The following is a 27,880-nucleotide window of genomic DNA, read 5'->3' as shown; positions in this document are numbered from 1 at the left end:
GTCAACTGATCTCTGACAAACGAGCAAAGGCAAGTCACTGGAGCAAAGATAAAAAAACAAATGGTGCTGGGACTACTGGACATGCACAGAAAAGAGATGAATCTAGATATAGAGCTTATACCCTTTATAGGTAGAAACAGAGGGAAGGGGACAAGGCCCGAGGAAAAGAAAATTGGATAACTATTGAAAACATTTTGCAATTGATATGCAGGTGGCTCATGCGTAAGGAGGTCAGTGTAAGAGGAACACACAAGGAAAACTGGCCCATTTGAAAGAAGGACCTGCATTCCAGAGAAGAGAGAGCCACCCAAGGTCATTGATTAGTTGTCAGCCAAAAGGGAGAAGCAGTGAATCCACTAGAAAATTTCTGGTGAGTTCTGTGCCTCAATTCCTGCACGCTTGCTACAGAAGAGGGCAGGCCTCAGTGCTGGGCCCCTGTACCATCTTCTCTGAAGAGCCTGGAGGACAGATCATGAGTGGAGGGGTAGGTTCCAGGATGGGGAGAAGAGTCCCTCCACATCATGGTTCACTGTAGAGAATAGAGTACAAAGGGGTGGGTGGTGCTCCAGGCTGTCATCTCAGTCTCTGATCTCTCCAGACCGGGGGAGAAGGGTGTGTCACTCAATGGTCCCCGTAAAGTCTGGCTAGCAGGAGGAGCCAGGATGCACTGGTGTGGTGAGGCCACACTGAGCCAAGTCAGTGGGAGGTTTGAGTTGTGTTCTGCCAAATAATTTCCTGAGGCAGCACTGAACATCAGGTGGGGTTGGGGTACAGTGGTGTGAGATTCTGAGAGGAAAACAGGATAATTCCATGATGCCTTCTTCCAACAGTCTGAGCAGGGAGTAGGGTTACCATGAGGAAAAACTGAAGGCTAGTTTCAGACTCAATGGTAACAATTCCAGGACCTTCCAGACGAGGGGACAGAGTGAGGGGAGGGCCGGTGAATGGTGCACCAGGTTTAGAGTGGTTGTTGAGAATGATGGTTGGTGCTCTCCTCTGGGGAGGAGGAGGGTAAGAGACCGGAGGACATCCATTGAGTGAGTGAGAGCTCTCACATCAGGGTGTGCCTGCAACCACTTTTCACCGCTGGGCCACTGTTTCCTCGTTTTTCTTTTTGAACATTTTGCTTATGTATTTGCTTGGCTGCATCAGGTCTTAGTTATGGCGCGTGGGCTCTTCATTGTGGCACTCAGGACTTTACTCCAGTTGTGACACGTGGGCTCAGTAGCCCACTGCATGTGAAATCCTCCCAGACCAGGGATCAAACCCGTGTTCCCTGCATTGCAAGTCAAATTCTGAACCCCTGGACTGCCAGGGAAGTCCCTGTTTCCTCATTTTTGAGTGAGATACTTGGGGTAGAGGACTCCCCAGAGTGCCTTCCAAGTATAAATTCTGTCCTATGGGAAGATACAGAAAGCCCGCATCTTCAGGGAACCTTAAGGCTGAGTCAGGAGGTTCACACAGAGCACAGTGGGGAGGTCAGTTGCAGTGATGGTGAAGGTGGAGAGGATGGGGGGCAGGGGAGAGCCGGGGAGGCCCGAGAAGCTTCGGGAAGCTCAGAGCTGGGGCCTGGGGGCCAGAACTGAGCTGAACCTAAGGCTTCTGACTGGGACATGGGTTGGATACTGGCAGGGGTTGTGCAGCTCTTTCCCAGACCCCCAGCTGCCAGGCCTCCCCCGATCTTCACAGCCCCCTCCCACCCGCTCAGAAGGGGCTGAAGCTGGGAGCTGCTCTCTCACCAGTGTTGCTTCTTGTAAGCGCCATGGCTCTCCTGGCTCTTGGGGCCAGAAAGACGCCAACCTGCAGGTCCTGAGAGGCAGCTTAGGCCGCATCTTGAACTCATTTTCCAGCGCGAGGGGGTCTGGTTTTATGTCACAGTCCAAGGCACGTGTTTACTCAGCTTCTCTGCTCCCCAGCCCAAGGAAAGATAACTGAACTTGATGGATAACCACTAATTGGATCATTACCTTCATTTTGAAATGATTGCCCCTGGCCACCGGGGGCATTAGTTCCAAGCTGGGGCCCCTCAATCTGGCCCCAGGCAGGCTGTGGAGCAGAGGACGGCTCCGTCTCAGACCCTAGCAGGACTGTGACCCCACAAGGGCTCACAGCTGTGCTCCTGCTGGACTATCCCCTCTGGCCGGCCCCCTCCCTGCTCCTCCCAGACTCTGCGTGCCTAGCCAGTCACGGTGTACCTTGCTCCCTCAGATGACCCCCGCCCCCCAGTACCTCAATGAATTTGTTTCCAGTGTTTCAGGGAACAGAGCTCCCACCAGACCATCCTTTCTGCTTTTCTGAGGACCCTCCCTCAGGACACTACCTCCCTGGTCCTTCTTGCATATGGTTTACCTCCCCACACAGAGAACAGGGTCCTTGAAGGCAGGTCAAGCCCTCTTCTCCCAGGTGCCCTTGCACTGCTGGCACTGGCCTGGGCACCCAGCAGTGACTTATTGTTGATTGATGTTATGGGGCAGCAGGGATGGGCCGGAAGGGAGGGTGATTGATTCCAGTTGAGAAAGGAGGGAGGCAATGGATACCAGGAGGGCGGGGGCAGGAGGGTCAGCAGCTCTGAAGGAGTCTGTCCCCCACCTTTCCCCTGCCCTGGTGGCTCTGACCTAGGAGCTTGGGCTGAAATATATATATAGTTTACAGAAGTAATCCCTCTGAGAGTGATTAGATAAATTACCGTAACTCCTGAGATGAAATATGACAGCCATTAAAAATGCTTTGAAGACTAATGATATAGGATATAAAACCAAGTTACACAGGATCATGTACAATAGATTCTATTAAAAAATGTGGCAACGCACATATAGGATGATGGCAGCTGACCTGTACTAGGCCCTTACAGCACAGCTTGCATCATGCTCTGGGCATCCTGTGTGTTTTCTCCTGCAGGCTTCATACCTATCCTAGGGGCTAGTTTTCATTCTTATCCCCATTTTATATATGCAGAAACCAAGGCACGGAGATGAAGTCACTTTCCTGACGCTCTCTCTTGAAGCCTTTGGAACTCTAAATCTCTTCTGCTGCCTGGAGAGCCCTTAGGGGAATCAGGTCAAAGCTGACTGGTTATGTTCTAGGGAGTACGGTTGGAGGTCTGTTTCATGGAAGGTGGATTAGCCGTGCTCCACGTATCCCGAGGAGACAGGGAAAGTGGGCAGGCAGGGAGGCAGCCTCTGGCTGACCAGAAAAGGAAGCATGACTTTTTAATAGCTACTGGACAGGGAGGAGCCCTGTGTCCCTGGAAGTGGTCAAGAATGAGCTGAGACCAGCTTCCTTGGACACTGGAGACGGGCTTTCATACTAGGATGACCTCTGAGGACTTCTAATCCCCACAGCCCATGAGGACTGCCAGCTTGGGGATGAAATTTAGGCTTTCCCTGCCCAGGTGCCTGGGCAGAGAATGCAGGGCCTTATGAACTGCTGTTTCTCCCATTTTATGGACTAAGTTTCATTGTTCAGTCGCTCAGTCATGTCCGACTCTTTGTGACTTTTGTATCCCCCCATATTTGTATGTTGAAATCCTACCCTCCTGCATTTGATAGTACTAGAAGATGGGGCCTTTGACAAGTGTTTAGGGTTAGATGAGATCAGGAGGGTGGGGCCCTCATGAAGGAGATTAGTGCCCTTCTAAGGGTCACAAGAGAGCTCGCTCCTTTTCTCACCCTCTCTGCCTTGTGAGGATAGAAGAAAACAGTTTCTTCTCCATCACAGAAGAAGGCCCTCACTAAGAACCCCATCATGACGGCACCCTTCTCTTGAACTGCTAGCTTCCAGAAGAATTAGAAATAGGTTTCTGTCGTTTAAGCCTCTGAATCCCTAGTACATTGTTAGAATGGCCCACAATGACCAAGAGCACCCTCTGGGAGGTGGGTACCCTATCCTGGCACTCTCCAGATTTCCTTAAGAGAGTATAAACCGTGGCCATTCCTCCCAGCCCTCTCTGTCTCTCAAATACCCATGAGTTCTGTGTGCTAAAGGCCCTGGAGCCCAAGATCAAGTTTCTCAACACTTCCTGCATAGGGGAACTGAGGAAGCTTGGGCAGTGGAGGCAAAGATTCTGGAGAAAGGTCATGCTACCACAGTGACAGTGTTGTCCTGCAGAGAGAGGCTTAGGATAAGGAGACAATGTGTACTGTGACCTCTTGAGACATTGTATAAATCTGGCTGACCCAGGTCTGAGAGCTCTGAGAGGTTTCTGTGTGGTGAGGTGGCTGGGGACATGTCTCCTAACTGAGATCTTCAGTGTCGAGTTTTCCAGGCGACATCCTGACCTTTGAAAAAGGACACCAGGGTGAGAAATTCAATCTGACATCTTCCTGTTATCTCACAGTGCCCACTGGTCTTGATCGTGGTGTTTGGTAATAAATCAATGGAGTTCTTTTTATTGCCTGGTAAGCTTGTATCCAGCTTTGCTTTGCTTGTGCATTTGTGTGTGTGTGACGGGCACACATACATATCTGTGTGTATTTGAGGAGGTGAGGCATGAAGAGGAGGCATGGCCCTGCTCTGGGAGTTATTTGGACACAGGAGAAAACTGTTTGTAGTAAACCCACAAAGGTGGATGCTACTCTGTTGAGTTGGGGGGACAACGGTTGCTTGTCAGCCTGGAGGAGCTTAGCATGAAGTCGTGTGTGCTGCAGTCCGAAAAACCCTGGAGTAGTCTTAAGACTTTTATACTTAGTTTAACACCTTTTACTCTGTTTCACAAGAGTTCACTGAGTGCCAGTGGATGTGGAGGGAGTTGATATGAAAGCTGTGGGCAAGCTGGCTGCCTCCTCCAGCCAAGTCCTTTCCTCTCCACCCGCCCTCCTTCTGCTTTTCCTCCCCACTTCCCTCAACCTTAGCCTGTGGGGAAAATACTCTTCTTATTCTGCCCTGTCCACAGCATCACTTTTCTTTCTGGGGGGACGCAGGGTACCATTTACTGATATTGAGCACCTAGGAAGAGAGGACTTGCTGTAGGCACTGCTTGTTGGGGATGGAAGGTGAGTGAGACCTGGTCTTTATCCTCCCAGAACTCAGGAGGGGCACTGCAGAGCCATGGCCAGCCAGGGGGTCAAGAATGGCACAAGGCTCTATCTCCACCCCACCTGCTGGGCAGCTGTGGATGTTGTGAGCAAAGGTGGGAGATGAGACTAGGAGCGACTTGGGGAAAAGTGGGCCAGTGTGTGCCCCGCCTGGCTCTTGAGGGTGAGCAAGCACCAGCCACATTTGGGTTGAACAGGCAGCAAGAGTCTGTTGTCTGAGCTCCCAGAATGCTCAGTCTTTCTCACTGACCCTGGCACACCTGGCCAGGCAGGGACACAGCCTGATATCTGACTCAGTCTCTGTTCTCCTTGCCCTATCCTTCCCAGAAACCTGACCTCTTTCCTTGGACTTCTCTGGTTTGTTTTTACTGGGTTCCATGGGAAGCATCCAGAATGCCCGTGTTCAGAGATGTCTACCCAGGCGGCACTGAGAGCAGAGCAAGGCCTCCGGGCCTGGCCTGGTGATGGTTCTCTCTCTTTTCCCACTGAGCGGTTGCCCCCAGTGTGAGAAGGACCTTCTGGGATGCCCCCACCTGACTGAGGCTGATTCTGATGGCTCTTCTGATCTGAATGTACCCGGGTTCTGGGCAGCACCAACTTCCTCATCTCCCCCAACAGGGTCTGCCCCCTTGGGTCCTAGGTTTTCTCCCCTTGAGCTGACCTGGTGCTCCTTTCCTCAGGTACCTCCAGCCCAGGAGGAGTTGTTCACTTCTTGGTGGTCCTTGTGGACTTGGCCAGTGCCTCCTCTGAATTCACTGGCCTGGTTTAGCTGCAGGAAACTAGTCAGTATCAGATTCTACACCCTCCCGCAGGCAACTCAGCCCCTCTCTTTTAAAGGGTCTACGTCACTCTGGGGGTGGGCGCTGGTTCTGATTCTTGGCCATGACTCTAGTCTGCTGACCACATAGCAGTTGCCACCTTGTGTCTTCCCCATTGCGGGGAGTATCTTTAGCTTTCCCCACCCCCTCTGCCTCTTTCTAGTATCCCTCTGGAGAAGGGAGGGACAAACAATGAGCTGAATGTTTTACTTTTTTTCCCCTCTCATTTAAGTTCTCAACATCTCTCCTACACGCTTTTAGGCTTTTTCACAGAAAGGAGGACTTTGAGGCTCAAAAAGTGATTTCAGTTGCCTAAGGTTTTACCGGTGGTGAGGGAAAGCTGGGTTAGAAAGTAGTTTCTCTGGCTCTAGGGACCCTGCTCGGTTTTTGTTATGGATTGAATTATGTCTCTCACAGAGAAATATTGAAGTCCTAACCCCTGGTACCTATGAATATGACCTTATTTGAAAATAGGGTCTTTGTAGACATAATCAAGTTAAGATGCATTCATACTAGACTAGGGCGATTCCTAATGCAATCGCTGGTGTGATTGTAAGAAAAGACAATTTAGACAGAGACAGACAGAGAATACCATATGAAGTCAGAGGTAAAGACTGGTGAGATAGAGCTTCCCTGGTGGCTCAGAGGTAAAGAATCTGCCTGCCAGTGCAGGAGACACGGGTTTGATCCCAATCCAGGAAGATCCCACGTGCCAAGGAGCAGCTAAGCCCATGCACCACAACTACTGAGCCTGTGCTCTGGGGCCCGGGAGCCGCAACTGTTTGAGGCCCATGTGCCCTAGAACTGGTACTCCTCGACAAGAGACGCCACTGTGACCAGAAGCCCGTGGGCCGCAACTAGAAAGCAGCCCGCACTCACTGCAGCTAAAGCAAAGCCCTTGCAGCATGGAGACTCAGCACAGCCAGAAGTTAGAATGAATCAACGAATTAACTTTTAAAAAAGACTTGTGTGATATCTCTAAAACCAAGGATATTGGGAGAGAGTCATGTTTTCCCTTAGAACATCCACATGGAACCAACCCTGTGGATAGCCGCCTAAACTGTGAGAGAATACATTGCTGTTATTTTAAGCCACCCAGTTTGTGGTCATTTGTTATGGCAGTCCTAGGAAAATAATACAGTTTCTTGTACTCCAAGAATGCCAAGAACCAGTGGACTCCTTCGAAACCCACTCTCAGATTCCTTCTCGCTGGTGCTGACTCAGATCTGGTTAAGAGCCTATTGCATGAGTCTACCTGGAAGTTGCTCCAGGAGGTCACAGAGGACAGTGGATGAGTAAGCAGCTTATTCTTGCAGCCACCAAGGAAGACTTTGTGAAGGCAGAAATGTGGTAGAGAACAGAAACTGGAGATGGGGATGGAGAGCTATTTGGAGCGGGAAAGGAGAGCAGTGCACATAAAGGCCGCCTGGGACGATAAGGCACAGTGCTTATTACACTGTGATCATTAATGTCAGTGAAAGGACATTAAAGATACAAGATACGAGGAAAGAAGCAGCAACCAGGTATGAACCACTGTAAATTACAGCTTTTAGGCAAGAGCATTGTTAACTAAACTGGGGTGAACTGTCGAGCGTGGATATTTAATACGTTGGGGGTAATCCAGCCTCAGGCCACAAAAGTTGTGAATTCTGGCTTTGACTCCGCTGCTCTCTAATTTCTGTCACCTTGGACAAGTCATTTCATCTCTCTGAGCCTCAGTTCCCTCAACTGTAGAAATGAGATAATAAATGTCTCTTGTTTTATAGAGTTACAAAGATAGAATGGCAAATAATTTGAAAGTGCTTTGTAAACCACAAAACACAAATATGAACATTAAGTACTATTATTAATATAATTAGTGACTGGGCAGTTTCTCTGCTGTCCTGGGGAGGCCCCAAACCCACTGAGTCTCTGAGTCTTTGACCATGGTCTCTATCCACTTGGAAGTCCAGCTTTGGTAGGTAGGATTAGATTTGCATAGAAGAACAGAAACCCAAGGCAACAGTGGTATGCTTCTCTCCTCTGACAGTCTGGAGGCACTTCGGGGCTGGTGTGGGTGACTTAGACTCTTCATTTTGTTGCTTTGCGGTGCCTGGGTTGCCATTTCCAGGGTCACCTTATGGCCCAAGGTGGCTGCCAGCGTTCCAGCCATTACGTTCATATTTCAGCAAGGAAGAAGAAAAGACAGAGGGCATCCTTTCTGTCTTTAAGGATATTCTCTGGTAGTTGCATATGCCACCTTTTTATATATTCCATTGGCCAGAAATTAATCATATGGTCATATCTACCTTCTGGAGAAACTGGCTTTTGGTTCTGTGTGGTTTTTGTTCTGTGTGGCCATGTGCCCAGCTAAAAACCAGGGTTTTATTTTTGCTGAATAAAGAGAGAAGAATATTTAGGGGAGAGCTAGTATCTCTGTGAGGCTTCCCAGATGACTCAGTGGTAAAGAATCTACCTACCAATGCAGGAGACTCCGGTTCCATCCTTGGGTTGGAAAGTCCCTTGGCGGAGGAAATGGCAACTCACTCCAGTATTCTTGTAGGAAAATCCCATGGACAGAGGAGCCTGGAGGGCTATAGTCCATGGGGTTACAAAAGAGGCGGACATGACCTAACAATTGATGCAGAATCTCTACCACTCCCTTTGTCTCATCTCTATAGATCCATATATCATTTTTCAAAATTAAGTCAAGTTCGTCTACAAAACAAGGCGTTTTTGTTAGGGAGATATGTAACTAGTCTGTATGACACCTTACGCCAGGCAGTGTGAGCTAGCTGCTTTGCACAGTTTATCTCACTTAACTTGCACCACAGCCCTGTGGGCTAGGCACTATCGTTGTGTCAGTTTCATAGATGAAGAAATGTGGCTCAGAGCTGTGAAATGTCACAGCCTAGGTTTCCTAGGAAACAAACCCTGAGACAGTGATTAGTAGTTAGTGGGCAGGACATGTATCAGAGAGTGCTTTGGGGGCTTCATACCTGCGGCAGGGAGGGGATGGAAGCAGGATGGGGCAGAGGGAAAAAGGTAAGTTGTGATGCAGTTCCAAAAAAGCTCTCAGCTGAGTCCCCAGGGGATGTGGAGCTGGGATAGCCCTGTGGAGTCTTTCCAAGTTGTCCCTAGGAAGACAGGCCTTTAGGCCCCAGTTGTTGCTGTTTAGTTGCTAAGTTGTATCTGACGCTTTGGCCACCCAGTGAACTGTAGCCCGCCAGGCTCCTCTGTCCATGGGATTTCCCAGGCAAGAAACTGGAGTGGGTTGCCATTTCCTCCTCCAGGGGATCTTCCCGATCCAGGGATCAAACCCATGTCTCCTGTGTCTCCTGCACTGACAGGTGGATTTTTACCGCTGCGCCACTTGGGAAGCTTAGGCTCCCAGGTGATCACTTATTTGGACTCGGGTTGCCCCAGGAAGGGGGCCTGACCTTGAGCAATCACTCTTCTGCTGAGGCAGTCCCCAAGGAGGCTGACAGCTGAGGGCTTTCTGCTGGCAGCACAGCCCTTGGCTGCAAGTGTACGTCCTTCCTGAAGCAGGATCATGGAGGGATCAGAGTTCAACGCATAAAGTCACATGATTAAGCTTGCAGCCAGTAGGCAGTGACAGACTAAGCTAGTACCAAGACATCAGTTCAGTTCAATCACTCAGTTGTGTCTGACTCTGCAACCCCAAGGACTGCAGTACGCCAGGCCTTCCTGTCCATCACCAACTCCTGGAGTTTACTCAAACTCTTGTCCATTGAGTCGGTGATGCCAGGACATCTGACCCCAGCAATTACGCTCTTCCTTTGCGCTGAGGCTCCGTTTACTCAAAGTCCCAGCGAGCAACTAATGCCCACAATCCAAGTTCCCTCCTCGACATTCTAAATCAATTTGCTCTATTGTCTCCTGATATCTCCAATGGTGGTTCCTCCTGGGAACTTTACCTCTGTGTTTCCTATGTACTGGATTCTTTTTTCTTTCTGAACAAACTCTGGCAGTTAATACTACTTTGGCTGAACTATTTTGAGTCACTCAGTCAAAAGTATTTGTTGGTAAAGGGGGTGCTAGGGGCTCAGCCCTCTGCCAGATGCTGTGGGATTCTGAGGGCAGACTCAGGCTGCTAGGAGAGCCAAGGCTGCTGCCCTCAGAGTTGTTGGTGACTGAGGCTGGACGAGGGGCCCAGAGGGTGGCCCTATGAGTCCCATCTGCTGTGGGGTTCAGAGAAAGGAAAGAGGGACCCAGGCTGGATTGAATGGCTCCCATCCATCAGACTCCTGGGGCCAGCTTTGCCCCTCTTTTGGATCCATAAAGGGCTAGTAACGGGGAAGGGATTTTAGCATCAGAGAACCCAAGGAAAACAGTCATATTTCTCTTCTCAGACATAAAACGCAGAGGCCCAGAAGGCAGCATGACCTGCCCAAGGTAACGCAGTTAGGTGGCAGTGGCATGGCTAGATCAAGAACCTGGGTTTCCTGACCCCTGGCCTTGTCCATCACCCTGAACTGCCCCAGGTAAGTGAGGGCTGAAGAACCAGACACAGACTTCAGGCTGTCTCCTGCCTTCTGACATTCCCAACAAGAAAGGGGACTGTGGAGAAGAGACTACAAACTTTCTATTTTGGGCTTAGCACCTGGGACTGTAGACAGTGTCGAGTCGAAGGAGAAGATTTAGGAGTGATTCCATAGGATGTTGGAGTGTAAGAAGCTTTAGCTCAACAGTTCAATATATGAAAAGCTTTTGCCCAGTGCCCGAGTGGGGCTCCCTAATACATTGTAACCTGCATCTTCCCCCTGAAACATCTTAGCTCCACGAAGCAATAAAACAGTCTGGCCTAAGTGACTGAACTTCTTTGAAGTCCTGAAGTGGCCCATAAATAAGGTGGGTACTTTGGAAGGGGGCGTGTTTTTTTAGGAGGGATCCCTATACGACTCTTTCAGAGTCATATTGATTTGTAGCTGCCTCTAAGTCAATTTCCTGGGGTTCATAAATCTTGATTTAAGCAAAACGAAAATGTCATTAATATTTATTTGATGCATGTCTTACCACTCCATAGGAAAGGAAGAAAAAAAAAATGTCAGCATTCTCACCCGCTACCCCAGAGCAGGCATGGGACACGGCTGTTCCTGGCTCTTCGAGGGCTATTTCGTCGTGAGCCATAAACCCCGGGTAACAAATGTACCATTTCACGGTCAGCAAGAGTGGTAACTGTCACTGGAGAAATAAAACTGAGTTATTGTTTCCAGTTTCAAAAGAACAGCAACAAGTATAAAAAAAAACCCAACTGTATGTGATTCCTGTCCTCTTCCCGTCAGACACCTGCAGCCATCTAATGTTTCACTGAATCCTGCCACATAAATGCATAGCTTCACTCACTAATCCATATGGCTCCAGAGACCACTGTTACATGAGAACTTCAACTGATGGGGCCAGGCAGCCCAGGGCAGCTTAATCTTTTTTAATTCAAATCGACTGAGTCCCATGTGGCCGGGAGATGATACCCTATATGCTGCAATCAGACTGACCTAGACTTCTCGTGCTCTAAATGATTAATGAAACTGCCTCGAGTTTGTTTCTATGGTGATTGGAAACCTGACCCGGACAGAGGAATCTGCCATTCACAGGACCACAGCCGAAAGGGGGGCACTGGGGACCCTGGCCGCTGGTCGGGAGGCAGGGATGCACAAATGCTTCCAGTTCTCCCAAACCTGCCCTCCCAAACACCTCACTTGGAGAGTGGGGTGAGGGGATAGGAAAGAATAGGGCCCTTTTAGTAACGTTTTTAACTTGACTCAATTGCAGAATTATCCCCCTGCCCCCTGCAAATCTAAAAGCTTTTTGTTTCTAAAGTATTGATCCAAGAGGTGAGGGAAGACAACTCACTTTTGGTTTCCTACAATAAATCCATAAACAAACGAAATAAAACCGTGAAGTATTTTGATTCCTTCTTTAGAATGAATGGTTTTATCCGTTATGAACATATGAAGCCTGCTGAGCCCCTCGCATGACCTGTTTACTCTCTGGTCATAGTGGCTTTATTTGTTTTTCCTCCTCATTTGAAATCAGTCCCATTTGGGCTTTATGGAGCAAAACTTTATTGTCAGAACTGGCAGAGGTAGGCAGCTTGGGCCTTAGTGCAGGATTAGATGCTGAGAGAGAAGCAAGAGGTATGAAGAGTTAGTGCCAATGGTCACCTGCTGCCATCTGACTGGTGGGACACTTGGGTCCCGCTGCAGACGGAGTCCATCCTAGGCTTCCCATGCAAGTCCCCAAACCATGTCCAGGTGCCCCAGGTCCATGAAATCCTGAACCTTTCGAGCATTCACGCCTGAAATGCCGTAGGCCATACCTTGTCATTTGAAAACCCAAGGCTTAACCCCATGTGGCCATTGATGAAGGGCTAATGATTTTATAAGTGTGGGTGAGGGAATCATTCCCCTTCTCTCATTCTCCCCTCACTGCCCACCTACCTTTCTTCACAAGGTCCCCAGCTACCTCCTTAAACACGGTTTCCCCCCTGTAAAACTTTGATGCTCCGTCTTCCCTAGAGAAGACATTCCAGACTTTAATAAGACCCACGGGGCCCTCCAAGGTTTTGCCCCACCTCCTGCTCCACCTCCGTCTTCCACTCAGCTCTGCCAACTGTTTCCTGAATGTCCTGCGTGACTCTCTCATCCTCTATGTCTGGAGCGCCCTCCCCAAAGTCCGAGTGTCTTCCTCACGATCGGGCTCCATTGCCATCTTGGCTCATGGGCAGCCCAGTTCCTCAGCACAGTCCTCCTACCCGCTCCTCCCTTCCAATACGTCTTTTTTCATAGGGTGTCCTGGTCTTCGTCTTGTGTGCTGGGACGTCTAGGTCTCAATTGCAGGGCTTGGCACATGGTATTTGCTCAGTCCATATTTGTTCAGTTGAATTTCTTCTTCCAATCTTACTCCTCGGTCCCTGACTCTGTCACTAGCCAGGAAGTTCATCTGGCTGCCATACCTGTTGTCTCCCTAAAGGTCAGTACTAGCTGTCCCCAGGTGAGCAAAGATTTCAGGACTTCGTGGCTCGGCAGACACCTAGGGATGCTTCTAGGAATGCAACCCGGAGCTGCTCTAGATTGGCTGTGCACCACCCTTCTGACCGAGGTGGGGCTCATCTGGCTTGAGTTTCTGCAGCAGGTTCTCCAAATTGAAACCTTCCGTGTTGAAGGCCCAAACTAGTCACAACCAGGCTGGGTGCTGTGTAGAGGGCATGTCTAGTCCAGCCTCTGACTCATCCATATAGTGGTGCAGAGTCCTCCCTCTGCCCTTGGCAGGAGGAGGGGAACCCGAGTAAGAACAGGTCTCGGCCAGCCTCTCACCCATCCAATTAGACCTTTCCACAAACTGCCTGCTGATGAGCAGTCCCTTGGCCTTATCTGACTCTTCCACAGGGGCAGGTATCATGTGTTCCTGCTGTGTTCTCTGAAGACACAGGTGGCAGAACTTGGGTGTGGGGCTCTGATGAGGAGAGAGCTATACACAGATGCCCAGGAGCAGATAGTTGAGTGAGCAGAGACAGGATGCTGCCTGAGTCAGTGAACTGCCTGAATGTGTTACATCCCCATGTAGTTGCCATTTCACCAAATTACAGACCCCACCACGAACCTCTCATTTGGATTCCCCCCATGCCCTAGCACAGAGCTCCTCGACTCTGCCTCTGACATTTGTCCCAGCCTCTGCTCCATTTGTTAAATGAACAAGGAAGGTCACACTCCCTGTCTGTTATACTTTGTAGTGGTAAAGAATATCTTTTCTCCCATTCCTCTTACCTCCCTTACCCACCCTACCCTATCCAACCATGCTGGTACTTGTCCTGGCTGGACAGTCTTTAAAATCACATTTTATTTTTAGAGGTTCAGAAAAGTCCCATCACTTCCATTCGGAAAAGTTCTTCCCTGGATGCTGGGGGCACTCTGTCTGGGCTAGGTGGGAGGGTGGGGGCTGGTGGACAGAACTTGGAGGAAGCAGTTGCTGAGGTAAGGAATGTGAGATGTGACGAGAGGGAAGTGAAGCCGTGAATATTCAGACGAGGAGGAGAGTGGAATTCAACCTGACACTGATACACAGGAGGATTGGACTGATAGCAATAATCTAAAATTAGAAGCAGTCAGTCATGGGAATTTAGAGATCAGACTCTAGAGACAGACTAAGTTAAAAACTGAATTTGCCACTTACCAGCTGAATGACCTGTGGCGAGTTACTTAACCTCTCTGTGCCCCAGCTGCTTCATCTGTAAAGTGGAGCTAATAAAGCACTTCCGCTATGGGAATGTAGTGATGATGGAGTTCATGCAACAATACCTGACACATAGTACGCACTCACGTCATGGACTTTCTGGAGGCCATCAGCATCTTTCTTTCTGGCAGAGTTTTCTTTGTTTCTTTCCCAAACCCTTCCACTGTCCCTCCCCAATCTTTTAATTTGTTTTGAGGGAAAGGAGGGTCTAGGGCTTCCTCTGTTCTACAGAAATACTATACCAGACACATAACAGGAAATTTAAAAATTTCTAGAAGCCACACTAAAAAATAAAAGAAACAGGTAAAATTAATTGTATGGGTATATTTCATTTAATTTAGTACATCTAAAACATTACTCTTTCAACATGTAATCAACACACAAAAAACTATAGATTCGCTGGACTGGAGCATGTCTGAGGTGGGTGCTGAGAATTTCAGATGTTGCCTTGTGCTAGCCCCAAGTTCAAAGTTATCCCCAGAGAGAACTGAATCCACAAGATTTTGGAGTGAAGCCCTGCTCCATTTTTGCTCAGTCGTCTGTGAGGAGGTGGGGTAGGGAGCTCCACCCCTTTTGTCTGCTCCTGCATAGGAAAACTGAGTCACGCTCTGCCCTGAGGACATTCTGGGTTAAGAGGTTCTGATCCACAGGGAGTAACAGATGAGATGGAGCAGATGGACTTCATCTTTGTCTTTTGGAAGTTAAACATTTCAATGAAGAAGCCAGATTATCCAGGTCTAAATCCTGCTTTGATTCTTAAGTTTGTAACTTTGCTCCTCAATTTCCCCATCTGTAAAATCAGGTAAAAAGAGTACCGAACTCAAAGGGCTGTTAATGAAGATAAAATAAGTGAGTCTTGTAGAGGGTTCAGAATGATGCCTCTCAGATATTACATTTGCCAAATAAATGTAATTACTTAAGGGGCTACCAACCATTTGATTCATTGCAGTATCTCCAGCCTGTATAGGTGCTCAATAAATATTTGTAGGATAAAATCAATGCTTTTAAGGAGAGCTTTGGGAACAGTTAGAAGAACAGTTTGATAAGCCACAGAATGTGTGTACTCTAGCAACATGGATGATTGCTAACATCTCTGGGGGTGATGAGGGGAGGTGAGTGTGCACAGCAGAGCTTACTTTGTGAGTTGGGGGCAAAACTAGGTGCCTTTCTCTGCTCTTCATCCACTTCTCTTATTGTTTACTCCATTTGTTTAATGAATGTTTAAAGGCTGCCAGTTTCAAAAGGTGCCAGTGATGGGGCCCAGGACACCCTAAGTTTCTGTCTGACCCTGACTTCTGGCTTTGTCTGTCTCTGAGTGGACCTTGGTATATGGCAGAGACCAGCTGGGCCACATTAGACAAAAACTCTTTCTAGACAGTTAGAGACAATAAGAACAATCCAGAAGCACAGACCATTCGCTCCACAACATGGGAGTTGACAACACAATAAAACCCTCCCCTCAACTACCCATCCACCCCCAGTCACTGATGATGAAGGGTGAATTAGGTAGAGAGAAAGAGAATAAACTCTGTCTGCCAACTTCCTGCCCCATGGACTCCTATAACTTCCAAGGGAGTCCAAGTGGACTCTGAAATGTGCTCCCCTAGTCCTGCCCCCTTTTCTGTGGGGAGGATATAATTAAAGAAGGTGTCATCTATTGATTATCAAATAAGGACAGCATATAACCCACAGTGTGACCCCCAAACAGTGGGAACATTTAGGATGTCTCAGAAGACTGGAAAGCCCATTAGGGCAGGTGGCACAAGAGAATTACAAGGAGGTGGGACTTTGAGGATGCTAGGGCTATTTTAGTCAGTCTGGAGTATTCATTTGTTTTGGCCAGTAAACTAACGATATCTTAAAAGCACTGAGGAATCACGACCCCTGTTTTCCCAACCACTCAGTACTCTGATTTTATCTCATGGGGACTCTGGGGCCTAGCCCTTCACCCTGGTTTCTGTGCCAGTCCAGGCCCAGCCTCTGGTGTGCACGTGGGCTGCAGTCTGCTCCCCCAGACTGTAGACACTTGGGTTCCTGTAAGCAGCTTTGACAGGTTTCAGGAGTATTCCCAGGATGAAAGCTGGTTTCTTTTAAAAAGCAGATGTTGATGACAATAAAGTCTGAAGAGAAGGCTACAATATAAGTGGATTTCTAAATCACTTCTACTTAGAGGAATTCACAGGACATGTTTTAAAAAATACAGTCCCCTATGTGATCCCTATTACTAGTTCCATTGATGAAAAGACTCAGCCACATTTGGTTGAACATCCTTAATACAAAGGGGCACCTTAAAACACATTTCCAGATGAAAAATGATGTACATTTTTTTCTTTTCAATTAGGCCTAACTTTCTGTCAATGGCTCTCTGTTGTTACCTCTTTTTTTTTTCTTAAAAAAAAAATAAAGCAAGTAGTCTCATTTCTGAGACAATTAAAAAGAGATGAAAAAGAAAATGATGATTTTGTTGGTATTTTAACTATTTTAAGAGGAAACACATTAATATGATTCAAAATCTAAGCAAAACAAAAATATAATCAGCAAAACCCCTCCCACCCCACTCTAGCCACCCTGTTCCCCTTCCTAAAGGTAACCAGCATTATCAGTTTTGTGTTAACATTCCAGAGATATGTCACTCACAAACAAGTATATACCACTTTCTTTTTTTTCCTTTTTGCATGTCATATTCACATACTGTTCAATCGATTGTTTTTTCATTTAGTGATATATCCTAGAGATCATGCCTTTTCATTATATGAGACTTTTCCATTTTTTCCAGCTGTATAGTAGTATTTCATTGTATTTATTTAATAAGTCAGCTGCAGATAGACATTTGAATTGTTTCCAACCTGTCACAATTACAAAAAAGTCTACAAACAAGTGCCTTGTATACACATAATTTTTTTTTACATATGCTCTTATATCCATAGGGTAAATTCCTAGAAATGATAGCTTAAGGTCAAAAGATATGGGCATTTGTAACTTCGATTAACTCAACTTTCATTTAAAAGTCACTGATAATCCCTTCTCCAGTGTGAGTCATGTTACCATTTTTAAAATGTGTAATTTCCCAGAGTTTCTCATTTAATAATCACTTACTGAGTCCCTAGGGGCTGAATGTCCTGTTAGGCCCTGGGTATACAACACTGGAAACAACCAGCTTGAGCCCAGAGAGGTGGTACACGGTGGGCAGAGCAGCTGGTTGGAACTGCCCAAGACACTTGGTGTGAAAGAGTTATTCCCCTCGAATCCCATCAAATCTGGCTTTAACGCCACCCATGCCACGGTCGGCACTAAGTTCAGCGTTAGTTGTTGGGGTCATTTCCTTTCCCATGAATTGTCCCAAAATCCTGGGGTTTTTGTGGCTAGAAAATCGGAGGCGGCTCTCGCATGCTCATCCCACTACCAGTCCCTGTGGTCCTCTGCTCTGACTGCTTTGTGAGCATCTCTGGCTCCCAGCCTTCTGCTATTCCCATCAACCCCCCATGTGGGTTCCCACTAGCCCAGGCTGCTTCGGAGTTGGACGCACAGCCTTTCCAACCTCAAAGGAAGCCTTCACCCCCACTGCCTTCTGTGCCTGGGAATTACTCAGTTTCCTGGCACAAACCCCTCTGCCTTCTCTCCAAAACATCAGTTTCCATTCCTCCCTTCCCGGGCCTGCTCAGACACCCACCGACACCTGGGAGATGAGACCCTCCCTCAGACCTAGTCTTGAAATGGCAAAGGTCAAGCTGCTTTGGGAACTGGGGGGCGGGAATCCCATTTTCCTTCCTGGGTTTTCTATATCTATGGGAATAAAGCAAAAATATATACTGTTTATGTATCTAATCACGTAAATACATAAATTAAACTATAATTGCCAACTTCGATGAGCTCTGTTTTCTTTACTGCTCTATTCCCTACACCTAGAATGTGTCAGACACGTTGTATCTGTACCTGACACACAGTGGTTTAGTTGCTAAGTCTTGTCCAACTCTTGTGATCCCATGGACAGAGGAGCCTGGCATGCTAAGTCCGTGGGATTCTCCAGGCAAGAATACTAGAGTGGGTTGCCATTTCCTTCTCCAGGGGATCTTCCCAACCCACGAATTAAACCCGGGTCTCCTGCATTGTAGCCAGATTCTTTACCAACTGAGCTACAGGGGACACACAGTAGGTGCTCAATAAATATTTGTTGACTGAGAGAATAAAGTATCATGAAAAAAAGAGAGAATACCTGAGAGAGAAAATTAGAGTTAGTGGTGACTGCTCTGGACTGGTGGGTCAGATCTATTTTGTCCAGTGATCCTTGAGAAATCAGCTCTGTGAACTGCCTGGGCAGGAGTCATCCTGACACAATGTGGCGGCCCCTAGGAGGAAAGGAATCAAGCACAAGAAGAAGTCTGGGGCAGAGGTGGTTCAAGGAGGTGACAAAGGAGGGCTAAGGCTGATGATGAGGACCTTGGAGGGTGTATTAAAGAGTGTAGACTGTAAGCAAACTGTCATGCAAAAACGTCCCATAATTTTAAGAGAAGAAATAAAGCATTTTTTATTCCTTAAAACATTTTGGAAGGATCTTCCCAGAAGCTGTCTAGGAGTGGATATGAGCACTGGATAGAGACGTGGGTACATAAGATCCGTAAAAGAGGTCACTACAATCTTCACAGCAAGAAGAGATGAGGGGTGTGGAGAGGATGGAAATGCGTGGACAGATTTAAGATACATCTTGGGGACAGACTTGGACAAGACTTGATCTAGTGTGGGAGATGAGAGAAAGAGGGACATTCTAAGTATTGTTGTGGGCTGGGAATAATTGGGAGAGGAGGGGTGGGCAGGATGTCATTTAGCAGATGGCTGAGGGAGGCAGGCTGCCGAGTTTGTGTGTCTATATCTCTCGTGTAGTGTGAAGAATAAAGGTTAGACTCAAACTGCATGGGCTCTAGTCCTGTCTGCCAGATCAGCCATGGGTTACTGGGCAAGTGACCCACATTGTGTGCCTTGATGTTCTTATCTGCAAGGGAATAAAATAACTCCTTCTTACATTTTTGAGGATTAATTGATTAATAAAATGCTTATAATAGTGTCTTTAACATAGTAAATTACCTCATAACATTTAGCTATTTTTATTATCCACTACATTGTCATTGAAAACAGATGGACAGTATTCCATTTTATGAATAAATTACTTATCAAAATCTCCATTTGTATTGCGTCCAATACTGCAGCTTAGTAATCATAGCATAGGGGTTAAGAACACAGACTCAGGAGCTAATTTGCTTGAGTTCAAATCCTGCCGGTATATTTACTAAATACATAACCTTGGCAAGTTACTTAATGTCTCTGTGCCTCAGTTTCTTCATCACCAAGGTGAGAATAATGATAGCATCTGTCTTAGAAGATTCTATAAAAGGGAAGTGAGTTAGTGAGTCTCCATCACTCAGAACACATTAGACACCACATTAGCGCTTGCTTTCGCCATTATGTGTCAGCTTCTCTTTTAAGCATGTGACGCGGTATGTCCTCATTTAATATTTATAACACCTCTGTGAAGTAGAGATCGTTCTTACCCTGATGTTACCGATCAGAAAACAGGTACAGACACGATTTGAACCTAAATGCCAGAGTCCCTGGTTCTAACACAGCTAACAATGGCACATCCGTTTATATTTATCTTCACTTACCCTGCACAATTATTTTTGTAGATTTATTTGTTTATCTTTATTTTTGACTGTTCTGGGTCTTCGTGGCTGCATAGGCCTTTCTCTGATTACGGAGAGCCGGGGCTGCTCCCCAGCTGGGTGTGCGGTTTCCATGGCAACGGCGTCTTTTGTTGCACAGGCTCTAGGGCGTGCGGGCTTCACCAGCTGTGGCGTGCGGGCTCAGGGGTTGCGGTTCCCGGGCTCTAAAGCGCAGGACCGATTGCTGTGGCCCATGGAGCTCAATTGCTCCGAGGCATGTGGGATTTTCCCAGATTCAGGATCGAACCTACGTCGTCTGCTTCGGCAGGTGGATTTTTAACCACTGAGCCGCCAGGGAAGCCCCGTACAACTATTTCTTTAGGATACTTTCCAAGAAATGAAATTTCATGATTTAAAAGTTATTTTAAGGTATGGCTTTTGATATAATAACACATCATTTCCCAGAGAGTTTATAGTAGTTTGCAAGCCCATGAAATTTATAATAGCTATGTTTTCTTGGTAAATTACTCTCTTTACTGTTAAGCTATTCTTATTAATTCACTGGATTCAGAGCAGTGGGTGAAGTGACCCCGCCCCGTGATCTTGTTGGAAGTGACTCTCTTGGGGGCGGAAAATCAGGTAGAGTCGATGGCTCTCCTGGCCCGAGTTGTGGGGCGTGGTGGGGCTGGTAAGTAGGTTCCCATCTGAGGCCGGGCTTGTGGACAACAGAGACTGGAAACGGAGGGCGGGATCACGCCTTGGGTCTAGTTGTTATGCTCCTTAGTTCTCTCCGACCTGAGACAGTTCCCAATTCTTTCCATGGTCTTGATTTTAAAGAGCACAATCCAGCATGTTGCGGAATGCCCCTCAATTTAAGACAGGGAATAACTATTATGAGTATGTTACAGAATTTATAGGAAAAGATGCATAACTAAATTAAGAATTATATGAGTATTTCAGAAAAAAATGGTCACTCCAATATAGAACCCAATGACAGTTCTAGAACTGAAAAATAAATAATCTGAAATCATTCCACTCAACGGGATTAAAAGCAGATAGAACTTTGGGTATTATAGAATGAAGGATCCATGAACTTGGAGACGGGCAATAGAAACTAATCAAACAGAAGCAAAGTGAGAAAAATATTCTAAAAAGTAACAAATCATCAGTGACACATGGAATAATATCAAATCATCTAACATACACTACTGGAGTCAGAAAAGAGAGAGAATATGATAGAAAAGTTTTCAAAAAACCATGGCCAAATATTTCCCAAATTAGGTGAAAAACAGTTTTCTCAAATTAGATGAGAAATTTAACAAACCTCAAATGGGATAAATACTGATACCTAGACATATTATTGTAAAATTTCTCAAAAAGATAAGGAGAAAATTTTAAAAGAAGGCAGAGCAACAAAGATTACATACACAGTAACTTGGATACAAATTATGACCTTTAAAAATTAGAAACAGCACAGCCCAGCCAGACCACAATGGAACAGTATATTTAAAATGCTGAAAGACAAAAAAAATTCTTCAAACTTGAATCCTAGAGCTAGTGAAATAATACATTCTTCAAAAATTAAGGCAAAATAAAGAAAGATATTTTCAGATAAGCAAAAGTTGAGAGGATTTACAGCCAGGAGACCCTCAAAACAAGAAATGCTAAAGGAGGTTCTTCAAACTGAAGGGAAGCAATCCCAGATAGGAACACAAATGAACAGGAAGAAATCAAGAGTTTCAGGAAATAGCAAGCATGGAGATAAATAGTGTTTTTTTTTTTTTGTCTCTTTCTTCAATTTCTTTAAAGTACAGTTTAACGCAAAAAGAATAAAAATAATCTCTCATGGGGTTTATGACATAAGTAAAAGTAAAATATATGACCACAATAGTACAAAGCACAGAAAGAGCTAAATGAAAATTTATTGTCATTTAGTTTTTCACTACATGTGAAACAGCGTAATAGTGATAAATTCTAGTCTCTGAAATGGTAAAGTTGCAAACTGCAATCCCTAGAGTAAGAATCAAAAATAAAACAAAGATGTAAAACTAAAAGTCCAATAGAGGGGATAAAATGGAATGCTAAAAAATAATCTCCAGAAAGTCAGGAAAAGTGGGAAAAGTGAACAAAAACAGCTGAGGGACAAATAGAAAGTAAATAGTAAGGTGGTAGATGTAACCTAGCGTAAGATAATTATTTATCGATAATTCCATAAATGTAATTAGGCTAAGCACCTCATTTAAAACCTGACTACCTTGGACATATATCTGGTTCTAATAACGTTGTTGGCCATTTGGTTCCTAATTCCCTTTTACTGCTTTGGTTTTAACTTTCTTTTCAAAAGCTCATTAGTGTGATACTGCATTCAAATAATTTTTCTTGCTCTTTTTTTTAGTCAGCTATTTTTATAGTTGGATTTCCTTTGTGAATTCCCTCTTTGTCCTGAGATAGGCCAGGTATGAACTATATTTAAGGTATAACCAGGGTGGTGCAGTGGTAAAGAATTCTCCTGCCAATGCAGGAGATGCAAGAGACACTGGTTGGATTCCTGGGTCGGGAAGATCCTCTGGAGTAGGAACTGGCAACCCACTCCAGTATTCCTGCCTGGAAGATTCTGTGAACAGAAGAGCCTGGCAGGCTACAATCTGTGGGGTTGTAAAGAGTTGGACATGACTCAGCACACATCACTGATCACTGAACTGTATTTAAATTAGAAATCCTATGTGTTTGGAAGTAGGATAGGAAATCCAGAGGCTTCTTGTAACAGTTTAGCCCATCAGCTTTCTGGCAGCTTTATTTTTAGAGTTGAAATAATTAACCCATCCTGAATTTATGTGTTTTAAGCGTGTAACAGATAAGTTTCTAACTTTATAAATTCCTAGGCCACTGCCCTTATTCATTATATAATCTAGACTTTCCCACTGATTTGAGAAGCTCTCTTTGCGTGTGTGCTTGCGTTCTGTCGCTCAGTCGTGTCTGACTCTCTGTGACCCCGTGGACTGCAGCCCACCAGGCTCCTCTGTCCATGGAATTCTCCAGGCAAGAATACTGGAGTGGGCTGCCATTTCCTACTGCAGTGGATATCCCCAACTCAGGGGCTGAACTTGTGTCTCTTGTGTCTTCTGCATCGGCAGATGGATTCTTTACCAACTGCACCTTACTGAATTTCCATCCTGTTGCTCTGATTGTTTGTTTTGTGCTATTATTTCTGCTTTACATTATTTCAGTTTTAGTGCCTGGTAGGTGAAGGCCCCTATCATCACCCTTGTTTTAAAACATTGCAGCTATTCTATTTCTATGAACTATAGGATAATTTTTTATTAAATTCAAACATTTTCTGTTTGGATTTTATTTTGGGATAATGTTAAAAATGTAACATAATTGGTATTGAAGAGGAAGAATTGGTAGTGAAGCAGTATTAGATTTTTTTCTCCTAGAAATATGACATGTTTTTCCACTTATTCAAGATATAAATATCTCTCCAGGAAAGTTTTACAGTTTTCTTTGTGTGGATTCTGTATGTTTTTCAGAAGGGTACTCTTCCATCCACATTTAGGAAATAGTTTTGCTATCTTCAATGAAACTGTTATCGTATATATTCATATACACATAGAGTTTTCATTGTCCTGAACTTATGCTTTTTTAAAATATAATTTTGTTTATTTTTGGCTGTGCTGGGTCTTCGTTGCCGCAGCGGCTTAGCACTAGTTGCAGCCGGCGGGGGCGCCTCTCTAGCTGCAGTGCATGGGATTCTCATTGCAGTGGCTTCTCTTCTTGATGTGGTGTGCGGGCTCAGTAGTTGTGGCTCCTGGGCTCTAGACTCAATCGTGTGGTGTGCAGGCTTTGTTCCTCAGTGGCATGTGGGATCTTCCCAGACCAGGATTTGAACCCGTGTCTCCCGCATTGGCAGGCAGAGTCTTTACCACTGAGCCACTAGGGAAGCCCCTGAACTCATGTTTAAAGAAACGAAGTATTACAAGGAAAGTTCTTTTTAAAAGCTCATTAGTGTGATATTGTGTTCAAATTCTTTTCCTTTCTTTGTCTTAAGCTAAGCTAAGTCACTTCAGTCGTGTCCGACTCTGTGCGACCCCATAGACTGCAGCCCACTACCAGGCTCCCCTGTCCCTGGGATTCTTAGGCAAGAACACTGGAGTGGGTTGCCATTTCCTCCTCCAGTGCATGAAAGTGAAAAGTGAAAGTGAAGTCGCTCAGTCGTGTCCAACTCTTCGAGACCTCATGGACTGCAGCCCACCAGGCTCCTCCATCCATGGGATTTTCAAGGCAAGAGTACTGGAGTGGGGTGCCATTGCCTTCTCTGTTCTTTTTCTTAGTCAACTATTTTTATTGAAGTATAACATACATACAGTCAAGTGTATAAATATTTAATCTTGTGTCCATCTTGATGAATTTTTCTGCATATATACATATACCTAGGTCAAGATATGGGTTCTTTCCTGTATCCTCGAAGAGTCTCATGCTCCTCCATCTGCACTAACTCCTGAGGTAACTGTTGTTCATTTCTCTATCAACAGGGAACAGTTTCACCTCCTTGTGAATTTAATGTAAGCCGAATCATGCAGTATGCATTTTAGTGTCTGGATTCTTCCACTCAATATAACATCTTGGGATTTATTCACTTTGTTGCACTATTAGCAGTTTGTATTTTACAGTAGTCTATTGTGTGTGTGCATATGTGCATATGGATATGTCTACGTTTGTGTGCATGTGTGCATACTAAGTCTCTTCAAGTAGTGTCTGACTCTTTGTGACCCCACGGACTGTAGCCTGCCAGGCCCCTCATCTGCAGGGCTTAATAGTCTGCTGCCTGTTGCTCTGGCTAAGCCATGAGAAAATCACCATGGGAAAAGAATAAAAGCAAAATATAGCATAACTCAAATAAAAGTACATTGGGTTGATCAGCTGGGGTTGTCATGCCCTGCTAAGCTAGGGAAAAACATAGTGTGGACCTTGGAACGCTGGGTCAGTGCAAGTTCAGAACACTGCTTGTGCACACAGTGAGATGTTTTCCCAAGGCATATGCGGGTCTATGACTCTAGGTGATAGCCCTTGTACAAGAAAATAACCAAGATACTTTAAAGTAATCAATAAAATAGGAGATGTGACTGAGGACACAGGAGGCTGACTTCATCGTAGCACAACAGATACTTTCTGCTTGCCAAGACACTAAATAAGAGTGCTGTGGCTCCGAGGAGCAGGGCTCTTGACCCAAGAGGTCTTGAGTCCCCTGGTCCCATCTTTAAAACGTTAATTCTGTCTCTAGTTCCTTTTTCCCAATCTGTGCATCAACCATTTTCAATCCCTACCTGCTGTGCTGGTGTCCATGGGGTTCTCCAGGCAAGAATACTGGAGTGTGTTGCCATGGCCTCCTCCAGGGCATCTCCCCAACCCAGGGATGGAACTTGTGTCTCTTATGTCTCCTGCATTGGCAGGTGGGTTCTTACCACTAGCGCCACCTGGGAAGCCCCTAGGTATGTGCACACATACACATAAATATTTATATACTATATACCACAATTTATCAATTGTTTAATCTGTTCTCCTATTGACAAGTCTTTGGGTTGTTTCTTGTTTGGGGCTATTGAGATTAAAGGTATACGAAGATTCTTGTACATGTGTTTTTGTGAATATGTGTTCACCCTTCAGTTGGGTGTACAACTGGGTGTAGATTTGCTGAAATACAGAGTGTGCACATGTTTACTTTAATAGATACTATCAAATAATATTCCAAAGTGGTTATACACTCCCACCATCAGTGTTTGAGAGGTCCAGGGGCTGCGTATCCTCAGGGGCATTTGGTATTTTCAGTCTTTAGTTATAGTCATTCTAGTGGATGTGTAGCAATATCTCATTATCATTCTAGCGGGTTCACAGTGGCATCTCATTCGGTTTTTTCTTTCTTTTTTGTGTTCTTTTAGGGCTCTTTAAAAAAATTTTATTATAGGAATATAATCGCTTTACAATGTTGTGTTAGCTTCTGCTGTACAGCAAAGTGAATCAGCTATCTGCATACACATGTACAATCCTTCCTGACCCTCCCTCCTACCACCCCTCTATCCAGCCCCTCAAGGTCTTCACAGAGCACTGAGCTGAGCTTCCTGCGCTATACAAAAACTATCTCATTAGGTTTTAATTTACAATTACTTGGTAAGTAGTAACATTCAACACCTTTTCATATGCCCATTGGCCATTTAGATATTCTCTTTTTAAATGCCAGTTCAATGTTTTTATACATTTAAAATTGGACTGTTTGAATTTTCTTACTGACTTGTAGCAGTCTTTTATAGATTCCAGATGTGAGTACATTGTCCTATCTATTTAAAGATATTTGTCTGGGGCTTGGTTTTTATCCTCTTCATGATTTCCATTGATGAATAGAAGTCTCAATTTTAGTGAAGTTCAGTTAATCAGTTATTTTCATTTAGGGCTACTGCCTTGTTGCATCCTGATTAAGAAATCTTTGCTAACTTAAAGGTCATGAAGATATTCTTCTACAGTTGCTTCTAGAAACCTTATTGTCTTACCTTTCATGTTTAAATCTATGATTTATCTCAAATCAATTCCTGTATGTAGTATCAATAACCTCAGATATACAGATGACACCACCCTTATGGCAGAAAGTGAAGACGAACTCAAAAGCCTCTTGATGAAAGTGAAAGTGGAGAGTGAAAAAGTTGGCTTAAAGCTCAACATTCAGAAAATGAAGATCATGGCATCCAGTCCCATCACTTCATGGGAAATAGATGGGGAAACAGTGGAAACAGTGTCAGACTTTATTTTTTTGGGGCTCCAAAATCACTGCAGATGGTGATTGCAGCCATGAAATTAAAAGACACTTACTCCTTGGAAGAAAAGTTATGACCAACCTAGATAATATATTCAAAAGCAGAGACATTACTTTGCCAACAAAGGTCTGTCTAGTCAAGGCTATGGTTTTTCCAGTAGTCATGAATGGATGTGAGAGTTGGACTGTGAAGAAAGCTGAGCACTGAAGAATTGATGCTTTTGAGCTGTGGTGTTGGAGAAGACTCTTGAGAGTCCCTTGGACTGCGAGGAGATCCAACCAGTCCATTCTAAAGGAGATCAGTCCTGGGTGTTCTTTGGAAGGACTGATGCTAAAGCTGAAACTCCAGTACTTTGGCCACCTCATGTGAAGAGTTGACTCATTGGAAAAGACCCTGATGCTGGGAGGGACTGGGGGCAGGAGGAGAAGGGGACGACAAAGGCTGGATGGCATCACTGACTCGATGGACATGAGTCTGAGTGAACTCCGGGAGTTGGTGATGGACAGGGAGGCCTGGCATGCTGCGATTCGTGGGGTTGCAAAGAGTCGGACACGACTGAGTGACTGAACTGAACTGAACTGAACTGAGTATGAGGTAGGGGTTCATACTTTTTTCCCCAGTATGGATATCCCAAGTTTCAGCACCAGTTGTTAGAAAGATCATTATTTCCTGCACTGAACTACAATGATATTTCCTTGTGAATCAAGTGAGCGTAAAAGTGGGTCTATTTCTACACTTTATGTTATTATTGGTCAAGTTATCTGTCTTGTCATTAATATCACTCTGTCTTAATTACTATAGATTTTCCTCATTGTAAGACTTGAAATGCAGTAGTATGAATTCTTCAATTATGTTCTTCAAGATTATCTTAGCTATTCTAGGTCCCTTGCATTTCTCTGTAAATTTTAGTATCAACTTTTCAATTTCAATAACTATAAACTTTCTGGAATTTTGATTGGGATTGTACTAAATTCATGTATCATTTCAGGGAGAATTAATGCTTTAACAATATTGAGTCAGCCAATCTGTGAGCCTGTGTGTGTCATTTAGCTCCTTTTAATTTCTCTCGGCAATTTGTTGTTGCATTTTCAGTATGCAATGCGTCTTGTACATATTTTGTTAAATTTATCACTAAACATTTTATATTTTGATGCTATTATAATGCTATATGGTTTTTCAGTTTTCATTTTCTATTTTTTGTGGCTCTTTTATAGAAATATAATTTTATAGATTGACCTTGTATTAACTCACTTATTAGTTCAAATAGTTTGTTATAGATTCTCTGGGGATTACATATGTAATTGTGGCAGCTGCAAATAAAGAGTTTTAACTCTTCCTTA

At 45.1% G+C, this 27,880-nt stretch overlaps 1 long non-coding RNA gene across 1 annotated transcript in view; it reads left to right on the top strand.

The window, feature by feature from the left end:
- Positions 1 to 27,880, top strand: part of LOC132659591 (uncharacterized) — a 65,808-nt gene extending 37,928 nt beyond the window's left edge. The window contains exon 3 of the long non-coding RNA XR_009600166.1: positions 212 to 27,880. This is a non-coding gene — a long non-coding RNA (uncharacterized LOC132659591). The remainder of the gene's footprint in view (positions 1 to 211) is intronic.

Source organism: Ovis aries, chromosome 3, assembly GCF_016772045.2.
Source record: "Ovis aries strain OAR_USU_Benz2616 breed Rambouillet chromosome 3, ARS-UI_Ramb_v3.0, whole genome shotgun sequence".
Taxonomy (NCBI): domain Eukaryota; kingdom Metazoa; phylum Chordata; class Mammalia; order Artiodactyla; family Bovidae; genus Ovis; species Ovis aries.
This window is presented reverse-complemented; position numbering and strand designations above follow the sequence as displayed.